Raw genomic sequence first — 16,114 nt, 5'->3', positions numbered from 1 at the left:
AGATGTTGTCAAGGTGTAGTCTCAACACTAAAGCAATTGTGCAGATACGATGTCATTCGTCTCAATTGTTCCTTGAGAGTCCATTAACGTATTCTTAGTGATAGAAATTTCGTAATATAAAAATCACACGTGTATCTGAACATTTAAAGGGATTGTTCACCAAGAATTTTAATTTGTCATTATTTACTCACCCTCAAATTGTTCCAAACCTGTCCTCATTTCTCTCTTCTGCAGAACACACAAAAAACATATTTTGAAAAATGCTGTTAAAAAGTTTTTGCTAATGTAATTAATGAGGTTAAAAACAACAACCCACTGACTTTCATTGTATTGGCAAAAACAAAGAGAGACATTTTTCAAAATATACTTTGTGTTCCAATAGACATTCAGGTTTGAAACAACATGCAGCTGAGTAAATTATTATTGGAAAATATATATATTACTTTAAAGGTTTTTGAAAGAAGTCTTAAGCTCACCAAAGCTACATTTATTTGATCAAAAATAGAGTAAAAACAGTAATATTGTGAATCATTACTCCAGTCTTCAGTATCACATGATCCTTTAGAAATCATTCTAATATTTTGTTTTGTTGCACAATAAACATCCTATTATCACCAATGTTAAAACCAGTTGTGCTGCTTCATATTTTGTAGAATATTTTGATACCTTTTTTTCAGGATTCGTTGATAAATAGAGTTCAAAAGAACGACATTTCCTTGAAAATGACGTCTTTTGTTAGGATGTAAAAATCTTGATAAAATGAATGCATCCTTACTAAGTAAAACAATTTTTTTCTTGAGAAGGGGGAAATCTTACTGACCCAAACTTTTAAACAGTAGTGTATTTTAAATGATAAAACCATATATATTTTGCTCAACGTAGATACTTTCTGGTTGTCAAACGTTAGTAAATCATGTTCATACAACATGATGAACGACACCTGTGGTTAAACCTGTATGAACTGACTTCATACATCCTATAATAAAAAAAAAAAATCTGCATTTAATTTCTGAGAAAAGGCCTAGCACCGTTTGTTTGCAGATGACACTTCCTAATGCAATGACATTCAAACGGTTTAAGAGAGGGTTTCTCTCTGGGGCCTCTGTAAAATACATCACATTGATTTTATTTGGCCTTAAAAATGAATGGTTGTAAAACTATATTGTATGATTTTTGTAAGGAGAGGTTAAAAAGTTTAGGGGCCAGTTCCGCTCTCACCTCCATTACAGTAAAAAGAGAGAGTCTTCCTCTGTTCCTTTTAGAGAGTAGATGGCCAAAGCCCCATGAGGGATCTTTTTTTTTTTTTTTTGTCTGCCATCAGTGTTTGCTGGTATGTTGCCATGGAAACTGCTCATGGTGATGGCCACTGCTGAGTGGGAGTTTAATGAATGGGGGGGGGGGGGTTGATGGTTTCTCCCATACATTAGAATGCAAGCATCATAACAACTGCAGAATGTAGAGTCTCACACCATCAAGAGCTTATATAGGTGATGTGTGTGTGTGTTCGTCCATGTATATGTGTATATGGTGGCAGGTTGTTTGTTCTTAGTGTGTCATGCGATATAGGCTTATGTGTGTGTGTGGACAGATCTTATCATTCAAAGCTGGACCCTTTGTTGATGAGAAGACGTCAGAGGGAGTGATTGATGGAGCTGTGAGTGATTCAGTGAGATGAAAGGATGGAGAGTCCTTGCTAACCACACACACGCGCGTTATGATTAATACTTTCAGACCTGTGATCCACTTAGCAAATTTAATGCAATATATATCGACAAGATACTTTTTTTTTAAGATTTAAAAGATCCGTTTTAAGCAACAAAATCAGCTTGGATATCAAGCTAAATATCTATGATATTAGGGTGAGCAAATGATGACAGATTTTAAATTTTTGGGTGAACTATACCTTTAATGGTCTTTAATTGTGTCAGAGTGCACATACACACATATATGCACACTCGTACACACCTGTCATACTGATATTGATTGATTGCATGGCCCCGAGAGTGAGTCTGCCGACACCAAAAAATGAAAATGGAGTAGAATGGCTGAGGGGTGAGGGCTTTACGCTCTCTGTACTGACTCAGCATGCAGACAGAGTCGCAGACACACACACACACACACACACACACACACACGCGCGCGCGCGGCCCACCCCCTGTCAGCTGGAGGGTTTCTTGCCACGGCTGATGCTGCTGCCACATTCTTCATTGGCTCAGTGTCGGCTGCACACGAGCACACACACAAACAAACAATGCAGACAATGCACTGTCTTTCTCTCTATATATTCTCTCTCACTGTCATTGTCACACTCGCATGCACTGTGTATTTGTGTGTGTCTGTGAAAGCATGTGCTACATTAGCTTTATTATGTGTGTGTGTGTGTGTATGTGCCATGGAGGACTATTATACCTGTGGAGAGCTTTCCGTTAGCATTCACATTCTTCTCAAAGGCAGTTGCTCGACTGGCACATGCAGCCATGAACAAGTATACGGCCTGGATGCTGCATTCTGTGCTTCATGGGCACTCAGTTCTGGAAACCTTTTTGAGCCAATCATCCAAGTCTTAAGGTAACTAAAAAGCCTGTAAAAAAAAACTACCGTTCAAAAGTTTGGGTCAGTAAGACTTTTTAAAAAAGAAAGAAAAGAAAGAATACTTTTGTTCAGCAAGGACACAAGATTGATCAAAAGTGACAGAAAAGATACCGTTTCAAATGCTGTTCTTTTGAACTTTCTATATATATATATATATTTTTTTAAAGTGTATCATGGTTTCCACAATAATATTAAGCAGCTGTTTTCAACAACGATTATAATAATAAAACAAGATATTGAGCACTAAAACAGCATATTAGTATGATTTCTGAAGAATCATTCAGCTTTGCAATCTCATGAAAACAGTTATTTAAAATTGTAATAATATTTCACAATCTTACTGTTTATTATTTTTTTGTCGAAATAACAGACTTTCCCCCCAAAACATTTAAATAATTGTAAAATATTATTTGAAAATTATATAAGGAGAAAGGAGTTTTTAAAATATATATATACATATATATTATTTTAAGAAATACATACTTTTATTCAGGAAGGATGTACTGAATAGATAAAAAGTAACGATGCACCTACAGTATGTCAACTAACTCTCATTAGAATAATAGTATAAATATTAAATAATATAGAATAAATAATACAATTTATGATATTATTTACAAATAGTTATCTATTTTATATATATATATTCTATTCTGTTCTATTTAATTACTTAAAATAGTCTACAAAATCTGCTTTGTCATTATGGAGTGTAGAATGATGTGGGAAAAAGATAATTTAAAGCAGTTGCTGTAACAAAATGTGAATATTTTTGCATATAAATATATAATACATAATTATTTTTGTATATAATTGAGTTTAACGTAATGCAATTTTATTCTATTTATATGTTGCAATTTTTTTTGGAATCCGTCCGAGAAAACATGCCTTTTGGCTGCATGGTGTAGTTATGGCATCCACCAGCACTGCCCAACTGCTGCAACCAACCAGCCAAACCTTGACCCTCCTGGTGTGTGCCTGGCATAATTTGGTGGAGCACCCATGATACACTCATACTGATAAAAGCATTTTGAAGTGAGCAGAGAGCATGCTCTCTTTCCTTGTCGATCTACACTTTTAAAAGAAGTGAATATATGACCCAACACACAGCACTTCCTAAATGTCTAATATTTCCATGGTTTCTCATTGATCCTAGTCACACCCTTTGAATAATGAATGATGAATAATGACTGACTTCTGAGACAAGAAGATCATTGCACCAAACTATCATCTTGAAAATGTTGGTAAGCTCAATTTTTGTCTTTTATAAAAAGAAAACAAAGAAAGAAAGAAAAAAAAGAGAGATATGTACGTCACTGTTGAATCGCTTTGAAGAGATGCGTATTACTTTCAATCAACACTCTCTTAACACCTACTCATTAGTCCGGTCCAGATGTTCTACGTATTTGTTCTCCGTTTGGATATATTTCTCTCTTTCTTTTCTACACGTGCATCACCACCAGCCATCTGTCTCTCATAAGGGGGCTTGCAGGTCCATCTCTCCTCTCCATCACACACCCAAAACACACGTCACACACCCCGTCCTGAAGAATGCGGTGACTGGAACGGGATAGCAACAGCTGGATACACAGGAGAGAGACAGCGAGACAGATAAACATGTGGAACAGTAAATAGAATATTCAAATCCTTTTATGGCTTACAAACATAGGGACAGTAAACAAAGCCGAGATGACTGTGGTTTATTAGCCTCAGAGAATGTGGAAATCTTTAGTACCAGACTATGATCATCTCTGCAATTATTTACCAAAAATATGATTGCTAATCTGGTTTTGGTCTGTGTTGTTTTGACAGGTCTAAGAAAAACAAGTGTCCTGACCACACTCTGTCTTCCTAATTTAATTATGTATGCTTGACAGAGCCAATCTATATAGAGAACATTTCTGACTTGAACTCCTCCGACCTAGAGATTTTAAGCTGCATCCACCAAACTCAGCACCGTCCTGCAGCCTGATCAATGAAACATTTAAAACACATTTTTTTATACAGCATTTCCATTTGCGTTTCCTTATCGTTTTGCCAAATGCTTTCTTTATTCATTTGCCAATAGCATGAAAACAAATGCAATTGGACAGGCAAATGGTAGCAAAGCAATTGGCCAAAGTTTTTTTTAATCCAATTTAAAAGTTGCATTCAAAAATTTGTTAAAACAAATGAAATTTATTATTTAACAATTTTAAATATAATATTGATTATTTTAGGTTTAAATATTTCTCTATCAATTTGAAAAATAAAAATATTGAAAAGTTATTGCCATTAAAAAATAAAATAAAAAATGTGACAATTTTTTTTTAATTTTTAAGTGCCACTCCTAGCTCTCCATATACTCAGAACAACAATTTAAATAAATAAATAAATATAGAATAATAAATGTATAAATAAATAATGTCACCTAAAAATAAAGTGTAACCCTTATTTTTAATGGAATATTGCAATGTTTATAATAAATAATTTATCTGTGTGCATTTTTTTTTTTTTTTCACGTGCCTTCGTAATATTTAGTCAAAATAACTTCCCCCTCCCACTATTATCCGATGACGTCTTTACTGGCGTGAGTGCAGGATGACCCGTCACTCACATGAGATCACAGCAATAGCAAAACCACAACGATCTAATCAATTTCGAATGAACAAAATCAAAGTCCCGCCCTACATTTATTCTTGTTTGAAAAGAGTTTCACTCAGATATAAGTCACAATAGGGAAGAGAAAACTCACAACAGAATCACAACTTCCATTTCATGCCGACTTTAATGCTGGACAGTATTTACTGAGTTTCAAATACAGTTTTAATGCTAATTAAAACTGAAATGGTCTAACTGTCGGACATTTTAGCATAATTTATCGTCAAACCGGTAACTGTTCCATCCCTAAAATTAAAAAATTAAAATTAGAGAGAATTCATCCTGTCTGAGCGGCCTTCAAGTCTACCTGGGACAGATTGACAAAAAAACTTGATTGCAAAATGGATTATTGTGGATTGTAGGTCAGAATGTTCAATAAAACAATATATTCACTTCCAACGCCACTTTTTGTGTCTATTTAAAGCTTCACTAATCTGCCAAAATAAATGTAATTTTCTTAATTTGGGAGCTCAGCCAATATTGATGTATGCAATTAATTGCAATTAATTAACTGGCATATCATGTTACTAATTCAATTAAAATGAATAGATTGACAGCCCTAGTTTTTTTTTAACTTTCAGACAAGGTTTTATCAAGCCAACATCAAAGTTTGTCTTAAGGAACTTTCCTTTTGTAGTTTTTTGATTTTAAAGCTCTCCTCTGATGTGAAGTGGGGCATGAGTAGCAGCGTGCACTGCAGGCAGGAGAGGCCTTGCTTGCTTTGGAGAGGCAGATGTCTGGGAAAGCTTATCTGGGCCAGTTTGCGAGATACTGCATTGCAAGATGCTTCTACCCCCATAGAGCATCAGCATGGCACTGCAGGGGGAGCGTCAGGCGTGTACGACTAGACTGTACCAACATGTGTAAGTGGTTACAAAGATCAGCTACCACCAGATGAGCTTAGCATGGGCAATATCGATGCCAGAGGCAAAAGCTTATGTATACACACACACAGATCTCTCGTCACAAGTGCTAACAGATTTGTACTCATTTTGTCTTCTTTTTTTCCCCTCAAACAAACAAATTCACTTTCATTCATCTAAGAAAACATTATTGTGTGCACATGGATATTTATGCATCAACACAGACACTGCTACACACAAAATGCACACATTTAAAATGAACAATAGCAAAAGTACTAAAATACAACTTTTTACTTTACACTGTTGCAGGAAGTATTAAAGGATTGGATCAACAAAAACAAAAAAAATCTGATAACATTTACATACTCATGTCATTCCAAATGTTTTTCCTCCATGGAGAACAAAATGAAAAGTGCACGATTCTTTTATCAAAAATAATTATTTAATAAAAAATACAGTAAAACAGTAATATTGTTAATTATTAAAATAACTTTTCTATTTTAATAAAAAATATATATATATTTTTATTTATTACTGTGATGACAAATCAGAATTTCAGCATCATTACTCCATTCTTCAGTGTCACATGATCCTTCAGAAATCATTCTAATATGCTGCTCAAGAAACATGTCTTGTTATTATTTTCAATGTTGAAAACAGTTTTTGCTGCTTAACGTTTTTGTGGAAACCGTGAAACTATTCAAACATTTGTTGTAAGATTTTTTTTTAAAGAGAAATTAATACTTTCATTCATGAAGGATGCATTAAATTGATCAAAAGTGACATTGAAGACATTTATAATGTTACAAATTATTTCTATTTAATAAATGCTTTAATAACATTTTATAAATAAATTTAATAAATGCAAATAAATTCTGTTTATTGAACTTTCTATTCATCAAAGAATCCTGTTAAAAGTATTACCATTTGTACAAAAATATTAAGCAGCACAACTGTTTTCAACACTGATAATAACAATAAAAAGAAATTATTTCTGAAGGATCATATAAAATAAATATTAACCACTGTTTTCTAAGTTCATCCGCCTTAAGCCCGGTGCACACTGTCGGATCTTTGGCCACGATTTGGCCGTCTGAGACAAACTTTGCAAATCCTAAAAGATTCCTCTGATCCTAAATCTGAAGTATTTTATCGTTAGTTTGACATGTTCACCAACAGATGATTAATGACCGTTGCGGACAAATTTTACCTCCGACAGTCCAGCAGTGTGACTTCTGTTACGACGACCGTCAAATTGTCTTCGTTTTTCAAGACAAGCCATGACCAAAATTAACCTAAGAGATATTTTATATCCACTATTTCAATCCCAAGTGTAATGCACCTCACTGTCACCGATCGTGTCATTGATTGATGATGTAAAACTCATGATCATGTGCGTACACTAGTCTGACAAGCAACAATCGTAAAGGACTATTATAAATCGCACAGTGTGCACCCGGCTTTAGGAAGGCCAAACGAGGGGGTTTTGGAACTGGGGTAAAAAAAATCCTTAGACCCCCACCCCCTCTTTTTTTTTTTGTTGCTTTTCCATGGATGGGGATTATTTAAATGAGTGACATTGTGACTTCACAAGATCCGGAAAAAGCACGTTCTAGTCCCAACGAGCCGTTTGTTGTAGTTCTTGAAAACGGTTTTCTATTAAAGAGAATAGTCCTTTGGAGTCGACTTTGAGCTTTGTATCCGTGCAGATCTTTTTTTTATGATCAAACAGGCAACATTACACACTAACTAAAATTGAAAAAGTGAAATAGCATAATGGGACCCCTTTAATTGATGGCAGATATTTTATTTTTGGGTGCACTATCCATTTATTGTAATCATAAAAATAGGTAGCTATAGATATATAAAAAAAATGATCACTTTCATGATGTCATAAGAATTGTTTGCGGCTTCCTGTGGGGAGTGGATTTCCAGTCTAAGTTTACGATAAATGTATTTTTAGTTTCGCAGATCGGGGAAGAGGGAGAGGAACAGAGCACAGAGCCAAGGTGTGTTGATGGAGCTGCAATCCTGACCATCCCCTGGGCAGCACGCGGAGTTACAGTTACATGGACGAGGAGTGTGTGCAAGATCAAATATTCACTTGTGAAAAGTCCGCAGAGGCTGCATCCTCCTCCCATTAATATCAGCTTCCGTCTGGATTTTGTCAGCCAAACCCAGTGGGAGGAAATCGTCTGTCATCAGGAGCGTACACGTGTGCGCTGCACTCACATATACAATCACACACACACACACACAGTTGCAAAGCAATACAAGGAGAGGCACGCAGCGCACAATGTAAATTTTTGAATTTGGTGATGTAGGAATTTTATACACAGGACAGACAAGTGTAGGATACCGTGAGAATATTGGTGTGAGAATGAAGCATGGCCCTGCATTCTCTTGTCCCTTCTATATCAGAGAATCAAGGTTTGGCGTGTTTGCCTTGAAATCAAAATGATCATTCTTATTTTTTCATGGAATATTGCAGTTTTTTTTTTTTTTTTTTATCAGTGCGCATCATTATTTATTTTCTTAATTCATGCGCCCTCTTAATCTTTAAAACGTTAACTTACCCACCCCATGGCAACGACATCTCTTCTCTGATGACGTGTGGTCCGGCGCAAGGGCTCCGCAACAACCCTTCCTCTCCAGCACCTGCCACTCACATGAGAATGCAGCAATAATCAAACATCTATCCACAGATCCAATCAATTCACAATGAAAATCAATTTTTTTTTTAATGCAAAATAGTCTCCGGAATTGAGCAAAGATAGCAATATTCCAGACCGTGTACTTCGGAGGCTCCATGCACCAGCCGAGCAAATGCCATTTACAGTAGATGAATATGAAAGCTAACAGATAGCTGAAGAATGCGAGGCTCATGGTGTGAAACAATAAAGAACAAAAAACAGCAAGGCATGACGCAATAGCCAAAGATCTGTAAAAATTTTTTTAAATAGAGCAAACTACAAATACATATGTATACAGTACTTTTGTTGCATTAAAATATCATCGTTTTGTTATAGCACCACAACTAAAAAAACAAAGACATTATTTTTTTTTGATAAATTAGTAAACTGCTCATCCACTTCAGGATGGAGAGGTGAGAGAGCAAGAAACGGAAGAGAGCAGGGAAAACTAAGAATGATGCAACGGCTTTGTTGCGTTTTGTATTCATCTCTTATTCTTCCTTCCTTCCTTTCATCCATGACTCTCTTGCTTTTACCAGCTCAGTCTAGTATGCAAACACACACACAAGGACTCACTATAGAGCGGAGGGCAGGCAAAGGGGTGTATTGGGTTTCGCCTGTCTGATAAATAGCCTGTTTACTTATAGAATACGTCAGACTAAGACTATGATGGATGAGAAAGACAGTAGCCTCCCCTAACACATACAGTACTCTCCCTGCCACACACACCTGCCAGACTCACAGAACACACATGTTATTTCATAGAGCTTATTCACACTCAGGGGCCGTTAGAACTAAAACCAGATAACTTTTTATGCGTTTTGGCCATTCATTTTCACGACAACAGCGTTTTGGGGGCTGGAAAACACAAACTTCTGAAAACGGGTTTCAAAGTGCAAGTTTTTGAGAACGATAAATGTCATTTCCGTGTAAACTATAAAAACGGAAATGTGTGAAAACGGTGACGTCATGCGCATGCGTATTACGTGTTCAGTCTATAGACGCGTAGTTTTTCTTTACAAAATGACATCGCCAACTACGGCCCTGGCAGCAGAGTACAGCGTTTATTATTGTTTTCACAGACCCGAGTGAACGGGGTTCTCAAAAATGCAAAGGAAAAAAAATTTTCATTGTAATTTTGCTGGATGTTGTTTATTAGATTTTTTTATTTCAGTTCTAGTTTTAGTTATTTTAGTACATCAAATTGAACTATGAAAATGATAACTGTTGCTTTGGTAACTAGCTGAAATAAAATAATCAAACAGTGTCAGTGTTTCCCCTACCATTCCCCCAAAACGACCGCCCGCCCGCAAAGACTATTTAAATACGAATCCTGCATGTTCTGTGTGAATGAATGGTGCCGCCGACGCGCAGTTTCATTTACCACACACACACACACTGAAGCACGTGTGACGCTTGCGCTGTTTTTTGGCCACAAGTGCATGAACTTCCTCTCCAGTATGGCGTTCCGATAGGCTCAAAAATGTAACTTCGTAGCACGCACTCGTCTCAATGAACGTGACGTCTGCGTCTGCCGAACGTGACGTCTGCGTCTGCCGAACGTGACGTCTGCGTCTGCCACATCACTCGTTCGTGTGCCGAACGTGACGTCTGCGTCTGCCGAACGTCTCGTCTGCGTCTGCCACATCACTCGTTCATCTGCAGAACGTCACGTCTGCGTCAAGGGGGTTTCCAGCACATTCCACACACTTATTCGTTCTGTATTATTTTCCCCCACTGATCTTTAATTATTTTTTATTAGCAATGAAGTGATATTACCTTGCTTATACATAGCTTTTTATTATATAGTTAGTAAATATTAATTTACACAAATTATCATGTTAAAATTTGTGTTTGCCATTTTTTCTTGTCAATATGTCCACATATAGCCTACTTAATCATAAAAAGATTACCCATAAAAAGCATGTAGGCCTATGTACTATTCACCACTAGGAGTCTCGTGACCAACACAAAATAACTTAGCCTAGTTGTAAACATTTGGGCTGATTTAACTAACAAATAAAATTTGTTATTTGTAATGTTTACTTTTAAAGTTGTAATATTTAGTTTTTAGAGTTTCACCGAAGTTTGATTGACGCCTACTTTTGCCGTGCTTTGCAGCAAGATTTATGCGTGCGCTTGAACATGCATGCACCTAATTAATATAAGAAAAATCTTTAGTCTATGGCTACTCTAATCAATACATTTATTTTACATTATTTACTTATTTATTTGATATTAGTAATTAATATCCAATTATTTACATTACATTAGTTGAGTTAACATACAGCTAATTAGTAAATGAACGAATAAAATAATTAAATAAAGATTACATTAAGATGCTAACCACATATTTCTAGCATTGCTTGTTCCTACACGAAAAGGACTGTATTGTATCTTCTGTTATAAAGATGATTGATATTTCCTTAATTAAAAATAATAAGCACAAAATATATAGTAAAAATATTAAATGTAATGTTCTTTATGCGTTTTGACTAGGCTACTTTTTGTATTTTGTATAATTATATCTCTATATAATGAAGATAGCCTATTAACAAAAAATATTATTATTATATAATATAATATATAGGCTAATATAAAACTTTTATATTCAATTATATGCTATAGAACATTTGGAATAAAAATAGGCTGAAAACCCAAACAATAGCATGTGACAAACGAAACACGTCTTGTTTATTATGCTGCTGCTACAAAAACTGAATAGGCTAAATAAATAAACAAACAAATGACGTCCTATAGGACATAGCCTAAACTGTTTTGTGTTCATACATAGCCTTGTGTTTGCAGATTGTAGTAGCCTATTATTTCGGATATCCGACATTATGTTTTTGTAACCATTTTAGTAGCCTATAGCCTAGTTTTATAGGCCTATTTATAAAAATATTATTTTTTTATTCTATTCTTCTATTTAAAGGATCTACAGAAACAGTGGTTGTGCGATCGAGTTTTCTGTTTTCTAGTTTACCAAAGTGCTGGCCTTTTAAAATTATAAAAAAAAAAAAAATCCTATATATAAATCACAGACGCAGACGTGACGTTATAAGACAGACGCAAGTGTCACGTTCATTGAGACGAGTGCATGTTGCAAATTCATATTAAAGAACCGATCGCAACCGCTGCCACACTGCACTGAGCTGTGCTGAGTAGAGTGTTAAACCCGTGTTAGAGAAAAAAACAATTTATAACTTCACTGCTACACGTGAATGACACGTAAACGTCTGACAATACACTTCACTGCCACACGTGATTTACGTGACGTCTGTGTCACGTCTGCGTGACGTCTACGTCACGTCTGCGTCTTAAATTGAATGGAATAAATAGCAGAATAAAAAAATAATTAAGACGTTGAGTGAGACGTTCATTGTAACGAGTGCATGTTGCAAAGTTATATTAAAGAGCCGATCGGAACGCCATACTCCAGGCTCTAGATCCACTCTGAAAGTCACTTCGTGATCATTTCACCGCTTCATTTGAGAAAAACTATCATCATGACATAAACACACAGAAACTCAAAAGGTCTTCACGGCAACCCCTCAAAATAAAAGTTCGGTTTAACTTGACAGAAATATATTACTGTTGTACATTAGAATTTAGATATGACCAAATTTAATAATACACTAACACTAATCCAAATAAATTATCATCAAAACTGAAATTTTTAAGAATAATCCATGTTTTAATTTTAACAGTTAGGCTAAAGCTCATTGTGCAGCAAGTTATTTGACAAAAAGTTTATTTAATTTCATTCGATTAAAATTGATGATAAATGCTAAAATTTGTGTTTTATGTCTTAATTTTTTTTTAATACCAGAAAAAACACAACACAGAATTAGTGTGAATTTTTTTCCATATATATATATATATATATATATATATATATATATATATATATATAAATGTTGTATAAGTTTAATGATTCATAATACATGATTTCAATTAATAAAAAATAAAAAAATACACCACGTATCCGTAACACGCCCGCTCCGCAACACTAGCAATCCCCCCCCCCCCCCACCACCCGAAAAAAAAATACTAGGGGAAACACTGAGTGTACTGTAAAGCACTTAATATTCTTAAGTAATAATGTCCTCGTTTAAAATAAATAAATAAATACAAATAGTAATAATAAAATAAATGAAAAAAAAAAGGTAAATGGTGTCTCATACAGTAGTCAAAGTCTTTAATGAAGAAACTGTGTAGGCTAAACAACATCAAATGGAAATTGAATATTCAGCAGTCCACCACACGCCACTGCTGCGGATCATATCCACTGCTCACATGCACGAAAACACACCTGCACATATGCATAGGAAATCCCCCTGCCAAATAGGAAACTCAGACTTCTCTTTTCCCCTTTCTGTCCCTCTCACATTCAACCACAATCTGAGAACACACACAAAGACAAAAGAGAAATATAGAGAGAGATTTATCGCTTTGTTTGTGCATATCACCCAAATGGAGGCTTTTAAAACGCAGAGCGGTAAGCAAGCGGAGTGAGGTTTCATGGTCACACTCATATTATTACAGAGACAAAATACAGCCAGTGCATGCTGGTCCGTCTGACGCCCCCAGTCACTGCTTGAGCGAGCGAACACATCAGCGGAGAGACTAAAGGATGAGATAAGACAAGATGAAGAGATTGAGCTGGTCTGTTGCTGGCTGCATATTCATAATTTCAAGAAGATAAAAAAAATCCCTCAACTGCACAGTGGGAGCAGCGTGACAATACTTTTCTTTCCCTAGCCAATTTTGTTTGGAATCCTTTTATAATTTCCAAACTTATATGACTTTCTTTCTTCCATGGAACACAAAAGGAGAAATAAGTCAGAATGTTCATGCTGCTTCTTTCCAATAAAAAAATTAAATGGGGGTGGACAGCGTCTAGCAATTTTTCTAGTAATAATGCCCAACAGAAACAGGAACCAACATCTAATTTGCCTCGCTTTAGCTTGGTTTGTCCTCATTTTAAAATAAAATAAATTTAAAATTTTAAAATTTAAAAAAGTAATAAAATAAATAAAATAAGCCCTTCTGGAGCTTAACTGCCCCCATGGTCACTGTCTTGCTTACTTAGTTTGAAAAACAGCAGCATGAAATTTCTTCATAAAGGAACATTTTGTAATCATTTACTCATGTTGTTCCAAACTTGTATAACTTTATTTCTTCTGTAGAACACAAAAGAAGATGTTTAAAAGATCTTTTAAATTGTCAAAAGTCAATGGGGTCCAGTGTTTTGTTTTGGATTCTACTGACAGCCATTGTATGCAAACATTCTGCAAAATATATTTTATTGTGTTCCGCAGAAAAACTAAATGACATGAGTAAATGATCACAGAATGTTAGGTGAACTAATCAGCCTATGCATTATGCTTCTGCAGAGCTCCTAGTGTCTCTCCAGGGGTCTGCCCCAGTTCCCACAGAGAGAGCCCCTTCCCCCTTGTCTCCCCTGCGCTGTCCCGGCGTGCCTTGGACCTCCTGCCTGAGGGACACGGGTAAATCAGCATAGCTGGCTTGTCTAACAGACGGAGATGTGTGTTATTTGGCCGAAAGAGGTTTGTGCGAGAGTGAGCGCTCTGTGCCATGGCTGTGCTATTGCTGCCCAACTCTGCCAGTCCTTCCATTTCTGCATGAGGTCGGCCTGATTTACAGCACCCTGCTGGGGTCCCCAGCTGCCTGACGCCCACCCTGATACCAACACGCCTGCCCAGGCACCATATGTAGGGGCGAAACACCTGCATACATAAAGTGGATGCAAAGAGGCAGTAGGCATGATGTTTACAGCAGGTGGATCTATATATTTATATACTTTTTATTATCAGAGTTGTTGGCAGCGGTAAGGAGTTATGATGGAAAACATACTGAGGATGTATGCAGGGGGACAGTCTCGGGTTCCTAATGGATATTGTGCAAGTGAAAAACCAGTGTGGTTTTAGCACAAGCATATGCACACATACTAATAAATAAAGTTTGTATAGGGGGTTACAGAAGTGGTCTTGCCAAGAGTCTTACTCTGCCTCGGAGACAGCAGGTGAATATATTTATAAACACAGATCGCCCAAACTATCTGCCGTCACACTGACACATTCACCACCTACATTTTAACAGGATTTACAGGGTGTGGATTCAAATATACCCCCATAAAATGTCCACGATAAAACTGGTTCACCTGGAGTCCGGCGGCACTGAAGTGTCTATCAGATCATTTCAGGGAGTTGAACTCCGGAGTCCTGTTACTGTGTTTTATGACACCCTTCACTATATATTTCAGCTTTACAGACAAGGAAAAAAACCCTCTATCCAAGTGGTCCTCAACTGGTAGGTCACGGACAGCAGGACAAAAAACAATGCTGAATGCAATTAATAAGATGACAAGTTGCACAAATCAAGAGTTAGGAATGTAAAAATATATTATAATAAACATGATATATGCATATTGTGTAATATACGGTATATATATATATATATATATATGGTATATTATGGTGGTGGTTTAGTAAATAATTTTTTTTAGTGTACAAAAGTAAAATCAAACTTCTTAAAATCAAACTACTAATTTATTAATTTAAATGTTTATATATATATATTAGCTTTATTACAATTAATGAAAAAAATGAACAACTAAGCTACAGCATGGATCACCAACGTAAAAACCTGGATCCTAAGCAAAACCTATTGAGAAACCTGTCTATATCCCAACTTCCAGGTAAATCACATGTGAAAAAAGAAAGGATCTCACAATGGCATAGCAAGCATTAACCAAAGGGGGAAAAGAGAGAGAGAGAGAGAGAGAGAGAGAGAGAGAGAGAGAGAGAGAGAGAGAGAGAGAGAGAGAGAGAGAGAGAGAGAGAGAGAGAGAGAGAGAGAGAGAGAGAGAGAGAGAGAGAGAGAGAGAAATCAACAAATGCAGTGTTGTGCAAGGGCAGAGTGCAATATAATCGCTGGCACATGGTTCGGCGCACTGACCTGAAAGCTCACGCTGAATGTGCTGTGGATGGATATGTTGTGTGCACAGGGGCCCCGGCTGTAAGAGGGATGGATGGGGTGAGCTGGACGGGTTCCATGCCCTTAATCCCCCTCCACAACCTTTGAGCCATTGGTCTGGATCACCATATCCAGCACTTTCATGCAGCTGACAGCTATTCATTTACACACGTGGCTCATAGAAAGAGAAGCACCAAATTTAGGATGGAGAGAGGGATAGAAAAAAAGAGATGCATTGCTGGGAAACGTTACTTTCAAAAGTACTCCAATTACTTTTTGCAGAAAAAACCCCTGATTAAAACAACTTGAACAGGTCTTAGCTGCTGA

This window comes from Rhinichthys klamathensis, unplaced genomic scaffold (assembly GCF_029890125.1).
Source record: "Rhinichthys klamathensis goyatoka isolate OS25496 unplaced genomic scaffold, OSU_Roscu_1.1 h1tg000319l_1, whole genome shotgun sequence".
In the NCBI taxonomy this organism is placed as follows: domain Eukaryota; kingdom Metazoa; phylum Chordata; class Actinopteri; order Cypriniformes; family Leuciscidae; genus Rhinichthys; species Rhinichthys klamathensis.
The sequence above is the reverse complement of the archived record's forward strand: the minus strand, read 5'-3'. Positions refer to the sequence as shown.